The sequence below is a fragment of the Puma concolor genome, chromosome D4 (assembly GCF_028749965.1).
Source record: "Puma concolor isolate L17-30 chromosome D4, mPumCon1.1.hap2, whole genome shotgun sequence".
NCBI classification, from domain to species: domain Eukaryota; kingdom Metazoa; phylum Chordata; class Mammalia; order Carnivora; family Felidae; genus Puma; species Puma concolor.
This window is the reverse complement of record NC_141679.1, coordinates 13,169,472-13,184,068: the sequence shown is the minus strand read 5'-3', so window position 1 is coordinate 13,184,068 and position 14,597 is coordinate 13,169,472. Positions and strand designations below refer to the sequence as shown.

General features: G+C 44.5%; 1 protein-coding gene and 1 long non-coding RNA gene across 10 annotated transcripts in view; one reads left to right on the top strand and one right to left on the bottom strand.

The window, feature by feature from the left end:
* LOC147574721 (uncharacterized) overlaps positions 1-1,643 on the bottom strand; it is a 30,209-nt gene extending 28,566 nt beyond the window's left edge. For both annotated transcript variants that reach the window (XR_015243460.1, XR_015243459.1), the window contains exon 1: positions 364-1,643. This is a non-coding gene — a long non-coding RNA (uncharacterized LOC147574721). The remainder of the gene's footprint in view (positions 1-363) is intronic.
* Positions 1-14,597, top strand: part of TRPM3 (transient receptor potential cation channel subfamily M member 3) — an 803,813-nt gene that overhangs the window by 755,896 nt on the left and 33,320 nt on the right. The window lies entirely within an intron of this gene.

Here is a 14,597-nt window from a genome sequence, read left to right as displayed (position 1 = left end):
CTGTCAACTCCCAAAATGAATCTCTCTGTGGATAAAGTGAGTATGACATGGGTCCCCAAATCCCAGTGTACTTGAGCCAAGGATCCATTGAAGTATGAAAGTTGCAGACTTAAGTCAAATAAAAGAAATATCATTCTACAGAGTGGGTAGAGAGCTTTGGGGATTTATTTTCCCCTGGAGATGTTATAGGAGAAATAATACAGTCTCAAAGCAAATTTCAAACATTTTATCTTTTTAATCATAACAAGGGAGACCCTGAACAAAAAGTGGCTTTTTTTTTTTTTGTTTCCTCCCCCAAAATAATTTTCCTTCGAAGGAAAAGGGAAAAGGATGAGGAAAAAGAGGAAGAAGATTATGCTATACCTGGGAGGGCCCATATCATAGAAATGACACGTAGAATCCAAAATGGCATGTAATCCCAAACCACGTGGAAGCATTGGTGGAGAAGACATCCAGTCTGGCCTATAGCAAATAGCGTTAGTCCTCTCTCCAGATCCTCTCGCATCCCCCTTTACCAAAGTTCTGTATGCACCATCCAGTTTCTGTGCCCTTTGATGCTAAGGGCTCTTTGCTGTAAACTTAACCCGGGAGCTGCTGGTGTGGCTTCGCTACCCGGAGAGCCTAAAGTGCCTGAGAGTTTTTGTACCTCCAGGGCCTCCATACTCTGATGCTGCCTGCTGAGAAGGAAAGGGTAAGAGGATACGAAGGTCTAGCTCCCTTGACTCTTGGCTTACTTGGAAGAGCCACCACCTTTAGGACCGCAAAGTCGCTTCTTGAATGTGAAATGTAATTCAGACTCCAAAGATCCCCGTAGGATCAGGCTAAGGCTCGGACTTCATCTGAAATTGCACCTCGGTTCTTCTTTCATTGTTTTGTTTTGTTTTTTGCCATTTGTGTTTTGCTTACTCTGCTTCCTCCACTTTCTTCTATCTCATTCTTCTGCAGAGCACTGCCTTTAACAAATCACTTTCGTGAGAATCCTTTGCATAGGGTCACTCCTGGAAGAACTCCACCTAAGAAAGGCACTCAGGCTCCAAGTCTCCTCAGATCCAGCCTGACACAATGTGTATTGGAGGCTCAGGACCCTTCCTTGCAGTACAGAGTAGGAGGCCGGGGTGCCCAGATTATATATACAGCAGACGGTAGATCTGGTCATCTGTAGTAACTATGGCAACAAGATTATCTCTCTCGTTACAAATGACAGAGACCAATTTGCACCCTGTACTTCTTTAACCCCTGAAGTTGTTTCTGTAACGCAAGGCGTTATGTTCCCAGGAGTCTGTGAAAGAAGTCATTCTTGAAGCAGGAAGGTTTATTCCAGACTTAGAATCGTTTCTTCCACCATAGATCTCAAATCCCTGCTCTGCACCTGCTCTTCTACCAGGCAGGCCCTGTGAGGAAACAGGAGATGTATGGACACTGTCCTTGTTTTTCAGGAGTTTGTAATCTCAGCCAAGGGGTCGGCAAACTTTTTCTCTTAAAGGTCAGGTGGTATTGAAAGCCATACAGTATACTCGTAACTCCGCAACGCAACAATAAATAAACTAATGGGTGTGGCTGTGTTCCAACGACACTTTATTTACTGAAACAGGAGACAAACCAGACTTGGCCTATGGGCAGTAGGTTTGCTAAGTCCTCGTCTAAACCATCCCGTCATGCCATTGCCTTGGCTTCCTTCCCCCTTACTTCAGTTGATGAACGTGTGAAACCAGAGCTCCAGGATGGAGTCAATTTCCTATGTGACATTCTGTCCAAATGCAGAAGATGACACTGCTTTGTGCGCTTGTTTCTTCCAGGAGAAATGTTACTCTACCAATCCAAGTCCAGCAGACCAAAGGAGATTAGGTCTGTGCATGTGGAGTTGGTGTATATGGAAACCACACTGCTTGAGGAGTGGATATGGCTCCCAGACCACAAATGCGGATGCTGCCAGAAAATCCGCTTAATTTTTTATTATAATTCCACTGATTTCTGTTTTGAACATGCATCCCCATAACCTGGAGGAAAATCATGACCCAAGGGTCACCTTCCCTGAGGTGGGTTAAGGTTGGAGTAAGGGCAGGACTTAGTGGAATTATCACACAGCTGCTGAAACATCCATCATCCCGGTCAGTTGGACCCTTCAGGTCTAGTGGATTTATGACATCTCCCCACTGTCCAAAATCCCTAGACACTATATCCCTCTGAGATCACACTACCCCCAATGGAACTGCCAGGAAAACCATGTAGCATGAGCCCGTATAACACATGCAAGTTGGCATTCACTCTCAGACACCCTCACATGTGTGCACAGGCACACATTTCTTCTCTCTCTCCTCCAGTCCTGCTTCTGCTGAGACATTTTTATCTATTTCCTCAAATCTTCCTTTCTCTTGCCCCTTCTACAAATGCTCAAAGGTCCTGAGCTCGTACATTTGGACCACAAAAGCAGCCAGACTCAAAGCCTATTTCTGGATTCTACCCTACAGCCCCTCCTTCCCTGATACAGAGCCAATACCTGCTTGAAAGACGAGAGGGAAAAATGAGTATTTCAAAATGCTATTCCACCACACTGATTTAGCTGTCTTGTAAGTAAAAACAGGATGCTCAAATTAATAAATTCACTGGCTCCAGGCGTGCTGGATGTAAGCTCCGTGTTTCAAAGGGAGGATTGTATGTAAAGGAGTCATGATCTGGTGTCATAATAAATCATCTCACAAGATTGCTACAGGGATCTCTTCAAGTCTTGGAGTGGTAGTAGGTCTGGCAAATTCCTCCAGAATATCCTAGTTCAGTTTCTGTGATGATGGGACTGGTCTAGATTTGTGCTGCCCAATGGCAAGCTGCTAGTCTCATGTGGTTGGTGAACCCTTGAAACGTGGCTGGTGTGAATGAGAGTGGATTTTAAATTTTATTTAATTTTAATAAATTTAAATAGCTGCACATTGCTAGTGGCTACCATATTGGACAGCTCAGTTCTAGAATATAAAAACCCTTCAAAATGCCAGCCCCACGAGAAAAGGGACTGCCTCTGCCTGCTCCCTGCTCTGGCCTCAGCATCTCAGACTGTGTCTGTCACATGGTAGCTGCTTAGAAAATAGTTAGTATGTGAATGAAACCCTTTGAAGCAAGTAACAGAAAGAGAATCAGGTTGTTATCTGTTTTACACAAATTTTTTTTAATTCGAGTTAAGTTAAATACAGTGACTATGGATTCATGCATCACACACACAGAAAGAAGAGTGAAATCAGGGGATCCTAGAATTGATAGCCTGCTGAAACTTAGCTGAATTTTCAATCGAGAAAAGAACTACAGCCAGGTTCAAGAACTATTTATTGAACAAATCATCATTGTAGTCTGTGTACAGAGAGTCTTGTTGGACAGCTACAAGGAAGAGAGGAAAGAAAAGAAGGGAAGGAGAGAGGGAGGAATAAGGAAAAGAGGAGGAACCGAAGAAAGAGGGAAGGGAGGGAGGGAGGAAGAAAGACAGGCAGGTGCTGCCTTGTTGAGGACAACTAGGGAAGGAAGAGGGAGCTTTGGGGCCCGACAGCGGGACTGGATAAGACCTGTGCACACGGCCCTGCGAGCTCAGAGCTGGGCTGCACTGAAGGTGGTTACCATGCATCCTGTAACTACAGGCTTTTCCAGAGGCACGGTGTTCTGACTGAACGCAGTGAGGCAGATGGCTGATTTCCACTCAGAGAAGAGCAGAGCACCCCCCTTCTGATAACACGGCAAGATTTCAGCTGCTTGTATTAACAGCAACCAAAAAATAAAGGCTGATCTCCACACAGGTTAACTGTTAGCAAATAAGCTCACATGCTAATTGTTTTTTTTTTTTCTCAAATGTGACAGAGTCCAGATACACCTGCAGCCTCAATATTGGGGGAGGGGGGAGCAAAGGGCTCAAGATCTCGAACAAGATACTGTCCAGTGGAGCGAAGAGCTTCCTGTAGCTAGATTGCAGACCACGTCTGCCAGGTGATGTTTGACTGAATTGCTTGGCTTCCGGCCAAGTTGGTGGTATCTGAAGTATCAGGCCTGAGGTTCAAGCTGAGGACATGCTTCGCAGGAGACCCCAATAACTTCAGGTCAGATACAGAATTTTGAGTCCTCGGCTTACTGACACACTCAATTCAAGCTGATGACATCCACTGATGAGTTAAGAATAGAGGGAGCGATTTCTTGACCTGGGCTGTGGTTACACGGATTTTCATTTTATACCAGACATATATGTTTTATGGACTCTTCTGTATATATGTCTCACAATGTAATATAAAAGGGAAAAAAGCAGACAGCCTGCTATCACATTTTCCAGATTCTGGTTGGAATGAGTTCATTCATACAGTGACTTTTACTGAGCACTTCTGTGTGCCTGGCACTGGGCTACGAACTGGGAGCTAGAAAGAGACACGCTTCATTGCTTCAGCTTTGAAAAAAGTTTAATGGAGAAGATTGACAAGTAAACAGATCATTGCAAATCACCGTGACACATATTTCCATAGAATGGGTATATAAAGCCTGAAGAAAAGAACACACTTATTTGGGGGTGAGGAAGGGGAGATGTGCCAAAGCAAAACAAGAGAGGAAAAAGTACAGTCAGAAAAATTTTCCTGGGGGTAACAGGTAAGCTGGATCATGAAAGATGTTAAGAGTTTTCCAGACAGATGATGGGAAAGCATTTAGACAGAGGGACTGTCAGGTACACAGCTAGAGAGGGGTGACAAGGTGTGCCAGGTAGAGACATATGGAGATAGCAGAGAGATTCCCTCCCTGGACCAGCCGTTGTGGTTAGTACCCCCTACAAGGTGCTCCCAAGCCTTCTTGACCTACCCTGGGCCAACACGTGGCATTGGATGTATATCCCCCACTGGACAGTATGCATTTTTGGAGAGTAGGTGCCAGGGTCGGTGTCCATCTTTTTTTTTTTTTTTTTACCACATTTGAGTGAATGAATGGAGAGGAGGTTGCAAAGGGCTTTGTAGGCCAAGCTACAGAATTTGGATCTCTCTCTCTTTTTTTTTTTTTCTTTTATGGGAAATTCACAGCTCACCTTGTATGGCGCCCCTTTCTAAGTTAAGTCTGATTTATGGACTTCATGGGTTGTGATTGCCAAGTGGGGAGACTGTGACTAGAAAATATATAACCAGGGGGCTCATTTCAGGAAAACTAGAAAAACCAGAGAAGAGCCCTTTGTTCCCAAATGTCTTCTGAAGGAGGAGTAGCAAGCTTCAAAGAATCTAAACATCCCCTGAATAGGTTAAACCTACTGACTCTTCTCCCCTTAGTGTGAGGTATTTGAATCTTTAATCTTAACCCCCAAAAGAGCTGAAATCAGCATTCGGGGAAGGAGAGTTAAAATGGGGGCAGGTAATGAAGCAGATGGCTCAGGCTGGGCGAGGCCGACTTTGAGCAGCCAGAGGACAGCACAAGGCGACTGTGTGCCCGGAGGGCAGAGAGTGAGACAGGGCGTGGGGGAGGTTCACAAGGAGAGAGGTGGCAAAAACAGCTTTGCCTACAGTGCAGTTTTGCCAAAGGCCCCAGCCGATGCCCAGCTACCTCCAAAAACCATCTTCCATGCTGCCTGCAGTAAATTGCTGATGCCTGAATTTAAATATCGGGATTGCTTGAAGTTCTAAAAGCCTCAGGCTCCCCCAGTTCAGTCTGCAGGCACTGGGCTTCCCAGCTCCAGCTTGTCCGGTTCAGCCAGGCTTCTCCACATCTATGCCACCCCCTGCTTCACTGCTAGAAGACTAGCAGAGGTGCAGAAGAGAGGGAGGAAGGGGGGTGGGAATTAAGTGCATTCGGGTACCACCCTCTCTCACCTTTTCCTGCAGTTCATCCTTTACCTGTCTGCAAATCCATCAAAAATCCATTTTTTCAGGGAACTCAAAGCTCTAAAACCCCAGGACAACCAAGAGAAGCTGGAACACTCCAAGTTTTCCTGTGCCCACGAAATCTCCCTCAGTGAGATTCTCCACTGGTTCTCCACCAGAGGCAATTCTGCCCCACCCCCTGTCCCCAGGAGACATTTGATGATGCCTAGTAGTTTGGGTTGTCACAACTTGGAGGATGTCTACTGGCATTTACTGATAGAGGCCAGGTATGCTACTACCCATTTTAGGAAGCACAGGACAGCCCCCCAAAGAATTAGCCAACCCAGAGACACCTGGGTGGCTCAGTCGGTTAAGCATCCAACTCTTCATTTCAGCTCTAGTCATGATCTCATGGTTCATGAGATCGAGCCCCCATTGGGCTCTGCGCTGACAGTGCGGGGCCTGCTTGGGATTCACTCTCTCCCTCTCCCTGTCTCTCTGTCCCTCCTCTGCTTGTGCGCTCTCTCTCTCTCTCTCTCTCTCTCTCTCTCTCAAAATAAAAAACTTAAAAAAAAAAAAGAATTAGCCAACCCAAAATGTCAATAGTACTGAGGTTGAGTAACCCTTATCTATCACAATCCAAAATTCAACTTGTCGCCTCTCAAAGAGAAATGTCACAAGATAGTTGCTTTTAACATCTGCAAGGTCCTGAAAAACAGATCTGAAAAGATCCCAAGTCCTCACAACCTGAAGCCAGGAACAAAGTGCACTGCCCCTGCCCCCCACCGCCACCCCTTAACGGGTTTCACATCTCTCTCATCTCTGTTCACTCTCTTCAGACCAAAGACCAAGTTGGACATCACATAATCATGGTGTCACAATGGCCAACGTGACAAACGAATGGTCCCATCTCCTGCTCTTGAGCACCAGTTTTGGATAGAATAAATCTAGCTGTCATTACAGTGAAAGATGAGGGACCCCAGAGGTCTGACTGATCATTCAGAATTCAACAAAAGTGTAGCTGATCTAGGTGAAGTCTAGCAAACTTCAATACTTCCCTTGCCAAGCTTATAGCTGAGAAAAGTCAGCAACATTTTTTTTTTAACTAGGAAAGCACCATTGTGCACTAACAAAAAGTAGTTTGAGCGACCTCCGAAGTCCTGTGAAATTGTCCTGTTCAATCGTTCCAGCTCACCATCTGGGACGAAGTGGGAAGGAGAACTAAATTCCCCACAATCAGACTCCATAGTTACAGTTACTGACCAACTTAACACCTCCAGGCCACATTCAAAACCATTTTTAAGCATTTGCTGGAGCCCTTGACACTCTCCTGAGTAGATCACGGGGTCCAGCTTTACAAAATCACAGTCCTTGAAGCAAAGGAATGAAGTCTGCTGCGTGCCCTTTTTAATATTCTGAACAAGGACTTCAGAAGTAAAATGCCACTGTGAACTGAGTGGTTAGAGTATGGTTCCAGGAAAGCCAGTTGCTGACAAGTACTTCAAAGTCCCTTATGCCACCTGAGGAACATAGTGTTCAACTACGGAACTATATGTGGTGTGCACGGTTCTATTATACAGCAAGTAATTGAATATACAGGGGAGGGACACCTCTATCAAATAGGTCACGCACTAAAAGACTAGATTCTTTTCAGTGGATTTAAGACTGTACACCCTCTCAGGAGTCTACATAAGATAACCAAGTTTTGAAAATGTCACTGCTTTTTGAAAAATGTATGGCAGTTGTACTTAAGCAGATTGTACCAAATATAAGGAGACCGGAGTTCTTTATTAGCTGTCAAGTGTGTTATAAAGGCTGTCAAGAGTTTCATGGGTTTCTTCTGGCATTTCTAAGAGAAGGGAAGTTAGTTAACATTTGTTGAGATCCTAGTACAGTGGTTGGCACGGGGCCAGGCACATGATATACTACAGCGCGTTCAGTCCCCGTTTACTGTTGATGTGCCGAAAGAACAGAGATGAGATAACTTGCTTGTGGCACACAGCCAGGGCAGCAGAGGTGGAACTGGAACCCAAGCCTATCTAACTCCTAAGCCCATGTTCCAATTTCTCCATGATAACAAAAGGTTGCATCCATCTGATTCCGCAGTTGTCCTTTTCCCCCTGCCCCTCACTGTGGGGACCGGACCACAGTCATGCATTTACTTATGTAGCTACTTCTGAAGTGCCCTGCCTGGCACTGGAGGGAAAGTAGTAAACAAGAGAGTTCTCACCTTTTCTTTTGCAAGAGTTACATCCTACTGGGGACAGGAGGGAGATAGACCATTAGTAACCAAATAAGATACTTTGGGGTCATAATAAGTCTCACAAAAAAAGTAGATCAAAGTAATAGACTTGGGGGTCATTGGGGTGAGGAGTTAGGAGTGCAGTTTTGCATAGGATGGTCAGGGAACGGCCTTGAAGAGAGAATATTGAGTTGAAACGTAAATGATGAAAACAGGTGTGGCAAAAACTGGAGACAGAACGTTCCAGTCAGAGGGAACAACAAGGACAAAAGCCATGTGTTTGGAATGATCTAGGTGTGTTCAGCCAGGATCAGAAAGAATGCCAGTGGGATCGGACTTTAAGATCTTCCAGCAGCTGGAGTTGTATGACATGTCATGGTGGAGTGCCTGGGATCCATGGGTGACTTAGTTCCAAGTTAGGGACTGAATTTAAAATCAGGATCAGCAACTCTGCAGGAGTTCAGGAAACCACCATATGCTGAAAATCAGGAGGGCAGGGAATCTTCCCGAAAACAGTGCCTTCCAGAATCAGGAAGGGAGCTGCCTCCAGTGTTGGAGCCATCCTGAGGCCTCACTGAAGGTTTCCTATCTCCCTGGGACAGTGATGCCTTTGCGACTCTTACAGGCATCATCACGGATGAATTAGACACTCACATGGAAAATACATCGTACCTCCCGAGAGGAGATTTACCTATCTCTGTGAGGATGTCAGAATAGCCTTCATCATCAAAACTGTGAACATCTTAGTGATGTAAACAAGAAGGATGCAGCATTTGTAAATGAGACATGGCTCACAGACGGCTCAGAATATTACAAATTGGGAAGAGCCATCTAAAAGGTGTTAACCTCCCAGATACCAGTGGCAGAGACTGGATATGACATTCTCTGGGGAGAAGGGGGGGAAACCTTACAGAAGAGTCTGCTTTGAGGAGTGATCATTAGTCCCATAGCGGTTCACATTTACGGAGTGCCTGGTGTGGGTGGAGAACTCAGTTAAGAATCGTTTGAGTTAGCGTGACAGGGACAGCCCAGGACAGAGTCAGGAGCCAGACGCTCTGAATCCCAGTTCTGTCGCTGCTAATAACTCTATGACCTTGAGCAAGTCAGCAAACCTCTCTGTTCATCAGCATTCTTAACAAATTAAGGACAGTAAGGAGGTCTGCCTTGGAACACTGTTAAGAAAAAGAGCAGTCTTTCCCAAATGAATACAACAAGCCCCAGAAATACAGGAGTTCATGCATATTAGTGTGTGTTTTGAAGCTAAAATCTGCGTCAATGTCAGGGTGTGATGTGTTCAAAGAAAAACATTAATAAATAATAACACTGGTGATGTGCAGATGTGCCAAATTAAGGAAAGGGATAGATACCCAGAGGGCTGAAGTTTGGGAAAGAAAGAAAACAAAATTTGCACTTTAAAAGGCACAATATCGGGGTGCCTGGGCGGTGCAGTTGGTTATGTGTCCGACTCTTGATATCAGCTCTCACAGTTCATGAGTTCGAGCCCCACCTCGGGCTCTGTGCTGATGGCACGGAGCCTGCTTGGGATTCTGTCTCTCCTCTCTGCCCCTCCCCTGCTTGTGCGGTCTCTTTCTCTCAAAATAAATAAATAAAAATTTTTTTAAAGGCACCATACCAAGGGCTACTTGGAGATAAGATGATATTGGTAATACCAGGGGAAGGACGAAGTGGGGGGTACTTGTAGGGTTGAATCTTCTAAAGCCAAAGCTTGCAGAGATGTTACTTAAGCCTCCAGTTCCTTCCAGCAGGGAAGCTGGCTCCAGATAGATGCAGGAGCTCGGCATTGTCTAAACAGAGAGGTACCTTCCAGCCTCCTCTATTCTATGTTCTTTTGAAAACCAGCCTATTGAAACAAGCCAAAACCAATGGTCTCAAATAGCATGGCTCTCTATCTTCACAGCAAACTAGAACCAAGGTTCTGTTGCTCCTGCCCGTCGTGAAAAAGCATGATTTTGTTTACTCCATTGTGCCTGCCTTTGAGCCAACCTGAAAACCATTCTAGACAGCTAACCCAGCTATTCATCCATTCATGTGCTCAGCAGAGATTTAGAACCTACTCTGCTCCAGGCCCTGGGCTGTGTACTGGGAGCACAATAATGAGTAAAGCCAGTGAAGCTCCTGCCTCCTGAGGAGCCTAGTGGAGGTAGCAGATATCAAACACAGAGTCACGCAATTACTGAATCATAAGCTCTGATAAGTGTATGTTCAAGAAATACAGGATGCTGTTAGAACATCTGAACAAGGAGACTCAGGAAAAGGCTTTCTGAATAAGTGACTTTTAAGCTATGCTATGCAAAATAAGTAGGATTTTGCCAGGCAACAAGTAGGAAAAAAGCCAGGGAGGGGGGAATAGCATGTGTCAAGGCCCTGTGGCAGGAAGGAGGTAACACTTAACCAGTAACTGAGAGAAGCCCAGCATGGTAGAAGCATAATGTGCAAGGGGGCAAAAACGTATGAAATAAAGCTGAAGGGGCAAATGAGGGTGACGTTGTACAGGGCCTTTTAAGCCAATGTAAAGATATGAATATTCTCCTACATTCAATGGAAAATCTGTGAAGGGTTTGGTGCAGGAATTGAGTTGTGGTGATGGTGGTGGTGTGTGTAGGCATGTGTGTAGGTGATGTGAGTTGTATGATTTGATCAATCAGCATCAATACGACGGTTCCCAATGGGTCCTGTTGAGAGCTCAGCAAGCACCAGATCATGCACATTAGGAGCTAGCACACCTGACTTCCAGGCGAAGTTTTACCTTCCTGTGCTGGCTACATGGACCCGAGCCCAGCTCCTAGGTGTGAATGGAGGCACATGGACTTAAACTAGACCACTAGTGGTCCCTACTGGGGCAGTATGGCCCCCATCGTTTGGAAATTTCATCTTGAAATGCAAAGAGTGTTTCTTTTTGCCCTCTCTGTTTCGGGGGTACCACTGGCAGTTAGTAAGTGGAGCCCAAGGAGGGTACATGTCCTACAATGCACAGGACATTTCTACAATGAAGTGTTTTTCTCTGCCCCATTCCCACACACTTCCATGTAAGTGAAAAACCTGGTTCCAATTATCTGAGCCTAACTCCATTTTACCTTTAAAAGCACAATATTTTTGCATGTTTTTAGTAAGTAGTGAATTTCTTCCAGGAATGAAACACCATGAAAATTGAGGGCAATGATATTTTGTTGGAACTTTCCCACAGGTGGTTCACCATTGAGAAAACCAGCTCACCAAGGACAGTGCCACTCATTGTACTTGAGTCCTTGATCAGCCTGTACGTTTGTGGCTATGTCATTCGTGAAGTCTTCATATAGATGTAAGCATCTGACCCTGGCACTATAGCTTGCAGAATAGTTAGACTGGAGCATTTACATTTGGGAACATTTATAATATTATTACATGTTACTGTCCTTTTGTTTCCCCTTTATATTAAAATTAGGACATTCTTTTCTGTGATTGTGAGTACTGATAAATTTTACCACCCATACATTTTTTCTCAGAATAGTAAACAAGCATTTGAAGATATTTATTATTAAAAAAAAAAAAAAAAGGCGTTGCATCTGATAAGGTTGGGAACAACTGAGCAAGCCCATTCAGTGCTCCAAAATGTTGTGATTTTGACAACGTACCTACTTCCCATGTTTGGATGGTCTCTCAGTAACTTTAACATGCAGAGAATTCTGTGTAAAAATTGTAGAACAGAGGTGTCAAGGCTGACATCCCAGTGAGAAGCCATGTTGGTATCATATGCCCCCAAGATGATATGATGAGAAGACACTTGACCTTTCTGGTGTTCCTCCCCAAAAGTCCACAACCCCAGTCTAATCATTCTGGGGGGGGGGGGGTGGAGGGGAGAATCAGATATCAAATGATATCAGAATCAGTGTCAAATCAAGTGACACTCTACAAGATGCCAGACTGGTATTCCTCAAAACCTTTTTTTTTTTTTTTTTTTAATTTTTTTTTTCAACGTTTATTTATTTTTGGGACAGAGAGAGACAGAGCATGAACGGGGGAGGGGCAGAGAGAGAGGGAGACACAGAATGGGAAACAGGCTCCAGGCTCTGAGCCATCAGCCCAGAGCCTGACGTGGGGCTTGAACTCACGGACCGCAAGATCGTGACCTGGCTGAAGTCGGACACTTAACCGACTGCGCCACCCAGGCGCCCCTCCTCAAAACCTTTAAGGTCATGAAAAGCAAGGAAGACTGAGAACTGTCACCAACCACAGGAAACTAAGGGGACATAATGACTAAATGCACCGTAGCATCCTGGATGGGATCCTGCAGGAAAGAAAGGACATCACTGGAAAACAGGTGAAGTGTTGAATCAAATCTGAAGTTTAGTTCATAGTAATGGACCAATGCAGATTTCTCTGTTTGGGCAATTGTAAAATGGTTGTATACAATTTTAACATTAGAGGAGACTGGGTAAGGGCATCCAGGAATTCTCTGTACTAGCTTTGCAACTTTTATGTAAGTCTAAAAGTATTCAAGTTTTTTATAAACTTGTTTAAAAAAAACATAGGAAGACATTAGGGGTCCCACGTTTAGTTATAACTTAAGGAATTTTTCTAAAGATATAAAATAATCATCACATGAAAGGACACAAAACAAATGTCACAATGTCCCTGGACCCTCACACTCCAGGGTCAACATACGAAAAAGACAAAGATGCCATGGGAACCACGGGAAGCTAATGTAAAACATCGTGTCCTCGGTGAATATACAAATGCCAGGAGACATGGTAGAAATGGAGAGAATGCAGTGGGCGGGTCAATCAGGTGAACTGAGACCAAGCTTTGAAGAAGAGGGGCATTGCTGGCAAGACTGAAAAGCTGATTGACAGAAGCAAAAAGAGAGATTAATAAGCAGGCTATTCTTGGGGACAGTTTGTGTCAAGCAGTAATGAGATGTGAGGGTAACAAAAATAATAATAGCAAATACTTAAATAGAATCTATATATCAAGCATTGTCCCACATGTTCGCAGATGCTCCCTCATTTGCTTCCTGTAACAATCCTATGAGGTAGGATTATGGCCCCTGTTTTTAAATTAATTTTTTAATGTTTTTATTTATTTTTGAGACAGAGATACAGAGCATGAGCAGGGGAGGGGCAGAGAGAGACACACAGAATCCAAAGCAGGCTCCAGGCTCTGAGCTGTCAGCACAGAGCCTGACACGGGGCTCGAACTCACGGACTGCGAGATCATGACCTGAGCTGAAGTCAGATGCCCAACCAACTGAGCCACCCAGGCGCCCCTATGGCCCCTGTTTTTAATGGACAAGTAGACTGAGGCACGGAGAACTAATGTCCTAATGTATATATTAGATTAAGTGCTATGACGTCTCCACTTTTGTAGAAAGGTCATATGGTTTGACCTAATAAGTAACTGGCCTCAGATGCACAGCTATTTGGAAGGTGGACCCGGACTTTGAAACCTGGTAGCTGGCTCAGCAGCCTGGGCTGGGGGCCTCTGAGCTAGAGGGCCTGTTACACAAATGACTGGCATATATTGAGTACTCACTACATATCAGGAACTATCTAAAGCTTTACGTGTCTCGACAACTCATTTCCTCTGCAGCAACACTCTTGAGGTGGTATGAATATCACCCAATTTACAGTTGAGCCAACTGAGGCCCAGAGAGCTTCAGTGGCCTGCCAGAGGTTGCACAGCTAACAAATGGCAGAGCTGGGATTTGAACCCAAGCTGCTGGCTCCAGAGCATTGGTCCAGTGCTCTCTGCCTCTCCCGTGTTTACGGGTGTGGTATAGCAGAATTGACTGAAACAAGCTTTCACAGCAGTTTGATAGTCTGGAGAGAAGAGGCTTTCCCTGTCAAACCTCAAAGCAGATGCCCAGGGCTTTACATTTGATGGGACATGCAGGAGGGGGGCATTGTATCTTCTGGCCAGCTCAGAGTGAATGACATTGTTGTTCTGGGGGAAGAGAAAATTGACCTCAGAGTCTCTTCAAAAAATAAGCATGGAAATAAAAGAGAATAAAAGGGAGCAAAAGAAGAGAAAGAATGTTGAGAGATTGGAAGAAGCATTCCAATGATGGAGGTATTTGGAATCCAGTACTGTAGTTGCAATTGGCTGGCTTCTGTCAACATCTAAATGACATGCGGAACATCCCATGGAATTTGGTGCTCAGATTTACCACATCCAACAGTGTTGTGGTCATGTCAGAATGCCCCTATACTTAATCTACTTAATGTGCACCAGGATTCTCTTAGGCAGAAAAGAAAAAATAGTCAAAGTTTGTTTGTCTGGTGAGTTAACTTTTTATAATTCCATTTCATAACATGACCTAAACCTTAACTAATGTTAATGTCCAATGAACCCAAATTAGCAAAAAAAAAAAAAAAATCTATACTACATCATTTTAAGAAATGCAATGCCATTATTGTTACATGTATACAACATCTTAAGCTAGCTGTGGATTGGCTGGCAAGAAGATTCTATACAAGTAAAGAGTTTCAGAATCTAAAATAACTCCAATCTTGGGGTGCCTGGGTGGCTCAGTCGGTTAAGTGTCCGACTTCAGCTCAAGTCAT